Below are 3,837 nucleotides of genomic sequence, written 5' to 3'. Positions count from 1 at the left end.
TGGCTTCAAATTCTTTGTTGGAACTTTGTTCTTGATCTTGTAAGGACTTCTTTACTTCCTTAATTTGGTGTTCCGTGTTTATTCTCAAATCACTTAGTTGATTGGTTATGGATTCCTTGGACTCCCATTCCTTCTGTCGAGCTCCACTGAGCATTCCCTTTGCGGTCTCCCTGATTTCTTTCAGCTCTCTGGTTATGGATTCCAAGAATGCCATTTTGATCTTTGTCTATTCTCATACTGATCTCTCAGTTCCTGTATTTCTCTTTGATTAGCATCCTCATGTTCAGGCATTTCTTGTATTTCTCTTTGAGTATTCTTACCTGTTCACGCCATTTCTTGCGTTCTCTTTGTCTGTTCTACGCCAGCTCACACAGTTCCTCTCTATTTCTCACTGATCTCACCTCCTCATGCAATTTCTTTTTTCTCTTTAAGTGTCCTCAATCTGCTCACGCAATTCCTGTATCAATCTTTGAGTAGCTTCCTCACACTCATGAGAATCCTGTATTGATCTTTGGTTTGACTCCTCTCTCTCCCTATCATGCTCACAAAGACACTTTTGCAAGTTTTCACTCTTTTTATTTACCCTGTTTAATTGTAGTGTTTGTAGAGCTTTTTGGGAACTCTCTTCTGGATTATTCATTATCTGTTCTGTTCCCTAATTGTCATGAGTGGGAGTTGAGATCCCCGGGCTGGCCAATTTGCTTGTGTTTTTCAGGCTTGTTCTGCCTATTTGGGATGAGAATGACACCAGTTTTGTGCTAGAACATTATTTTAAGTTAAACATCAACCAAAGTCTGTAGCTGCATAGTCCAAAATCTGCAGATACAATCTGGTTTAAGAGATACAATCTATTGAATCTATTGATTCAATCAAACAACTATGTCTTAATGACCTAAGACCAGCAAAGGAGAATTTGGCAAGCAGAAATTATTAGGTTTAGGGAAAATGTGGGGAAAAATAGGATTAAAAGGATTTGGTAAGGTGAGGGAGAGTGGAATTAAACATGTCCTAATCTCAAAGAGGGAAATGGATTGGACAGAATGATAGCAGAGAGAGTGAAAAAAGTAAAAATGAAAAAAAAAAGAGGCCAGAAAAAATTGGAAAAACAAAAATTTTAAATTAAAAAATGAAACCTTTAAAAACTGTAAGTTTGAGGGAGTAGTATTCAGAGAAGAATGGGGATAGGATGATAGGAGGGAAGGGATAGAAAGAGACATGAAAAACTAGAAAAATAAAAATGTTTTAAAATATTATATGTGTATAAAGAGGTAATACTGCTACTAAGGAATTTAAGTCTAAGAGGTATTTAATTCAGTAATAAATTTCTGGATTAAGTGTGTACACAATGGAGGAAAAGATCTAACAATCGACGACGGGTATATTTGAGGGTGATCAGAACAGCAATTAAGTCACGCAGAAAAGAATGAAAGAGAAGAAATGAAAAGAATGAGAAAAAAAGAAAGAAAAAAAAGGATCAAAAGGTCGCTAGAGATTTAAAAAAAAAAAGCACACACACATATACACCTAAAATAAAAATTATACAAGGAAGAAAAGAAAAAATAATAGTAAAAATTTTTAAAAATTAAAAAAAATTAAAAATAAGGTACAAAAACGAAAAAAAGAAAGTTCTTTGATTTTTATTTTTTTGGAGGTGATGGGAAGAATCTGTATCTCCTGTGTCCGTAACCAGTCTCTTGGTGGATTCTCTCGTTTGCTTGTGGTGTTTGGTTTTCCTGTGGCTTGACTGGTTAATGAAGTCACTTTGTTTGGGCAAGCAGAAAAATGTTCTGCTTTACCCAGGATTTTGTGATCCTCCTCTCAGGCTAGTTCAGTGGGGGAGGGATCTGTTTTGAGTATCGCAAAAGAGGGAGATGGCTTTTTCCTCTTGTTTGGAGAGGCTGGGTTGAGGCTAGGTTCTGGGTAGAGTTTAGGCCTTTCAGCAAACAGTAGCTGTTCCATGAGAGGCTATCGTCTGAGACACTCATAGAGCCCAGACAGGAGCCTTTCTCAGGGTTTATGTTTACTGGATTTCAATGGATTGTCTAGGCTGCTAGTGGGAGTGGCAGCCTCTGGCTCTGTTTACCCAGTGAAGAAAGCCACTCCTGGGGGCAGATTTTCCTCTGCCAGGGGTGGGTGCCTTTTTCCTGGGTGGAGTTGTGTGTTGCAGTTCTGGGCAGGTTCCTGTGACCTGCTAAATGACTGCCTTGTTTTCTCCCATGGCCTGAGTTGGAGGTGGCAGCTCAGCCCGGCCTTTGTCAGTATCAAAAATGGAGATCTCTGGTAGTGGAGTAGGGGATGGTTGTCTTCCCTCCTCTGCTCCCTGAGGAGTGAGGATGTCAGGCTTCTACTCACGCCAGAGGTTTGGTTCCTGGGTCATCTCTGGTCTGCGATCTGCAGGGTGAAGATATCTGCTCCTTGTCAGTTCTTGCTGGTGTTAAGTAGTATCCATTCGCCTGCTGCATCTGGCACCTTTGTCCCGGACACTCTGTGTTGATGGTATGGTGGCTACAGCCACAGCCACTGCCACCACCGCCGCAGCTGCCAGCAAGTGCTCAGATCTGTCTATTTGCCTGGATTTTCCCTCTCTGGCCAAACTCTCTGTACTGTGATGGCACGCTTGGTGTATTTCTCTGTCCTAGAAGTGTTCACTGGAACACTAAAACTGCTTTCTATGGGAGAGCTCGTTTAGCCTCCAGCTTCTCCTCCCCCATCTTACTGACCTCTGAACGTCATTTTTTGGCGTCTGAAATCATCTATCTAATTTGACCTAGAATCCCAAGTGTTAGTGAAAATTGGCAACTAAAATAAAAGAAACACCCTGGAAAATGTGGCATTTAATTTGTCCCAATCAAACTTAAAGTGTTCGCAAGTGAGTGGTTCCCTATTCCTTCTAGACAGCCTACAGCATGTTGCAGAAACTGGCATTCAGCGATCCCTAGCGAACTGCCACTGGACTTGCCTACCACTGCTCAGTTGGAAACAGCCCATGTGGGACACAGATTGGAGTCTGCAGGACTCCAGGGAGGATTGAAAACTGGTGCAATGGGGGAATTCCAGGAAGATGGCGGAGGAGAAGCTGGAATCTGAACAAGCTCTCGCATAGAAAGCAGTTTTAGAGTTCCAGTGAACAGTCCTAAGCAGAGAATCACAACAAGTGTGCCATCACAGGACAGAGAGTTAGACAAGAGAGGGGAATCCAAGACAAGGAGACACATCTGAGCACCTGCCAGCAGCCGCCACGGCGGCCGCAGAGTCGCAGCAGCGACCGCAGCCGCGGCCATACCTGAGCGCTCACACAGAGAGTCCGGGACAAAGGAGCCAGACGCAGCGGGCGAGAGGATTCTACTCAACACCAGCAAGAACCGACAAGGAGCGGACATCTTCATCCTGCAGTTTGCAGACCAGAGACGACCCAGGATCCAAGACTCGGCGTGAGTAGAAGCCCGACGTCCTCACTCCTTCTCAGGGAGCAGAGGAGGGAAGGCCACCCCTCCCCCCCCCAGCACCGGTGATCTCCATCTTGGATACCTACAAAGCTCGGAGGAGCTGCTAGCTCCAACTCAGGCCTTGGAATAAAACGAGCCATTTAACAGGTCACAAGAACTTAACGGCGAAGTGACCTGCCAGACTCAGCTCCTTCCAGGGAAAAGTCACCCAGCTCAGGCACCAGCCATTGGAGTGGCTTTCCTCACTGGGTAACCAGAGCCAGAGGCTGCCCCTCCCTCTAGCAGCCTCCACAATCAATTGAAAAACAGAAACCCTGAGAATGGCTCCAGGGAGGGCTCTGTGAATTTTTCACAAAATAGCCCCAGGGAAAAGCTACTGTTTGTTGAAAGG

Source organism: Dipodomys spectabilis, unplaced genomic scaffold (assembly GCF_019054845.1).
Source record: "Dipodomys spectabilis isolate Male_0828 unplaced genomic scaffold, ASM1905484v1 ptg000953l, whole genome shotgun sequence".
NCBI lineage: Eukaryota > Metazoa > Chordata > Mammalia > Rodentia > Heteromyidae > Dipodomys > Dipodomys spectabilis.
This window is presented reverse-complemented; position numbering follows the sequence as displayed.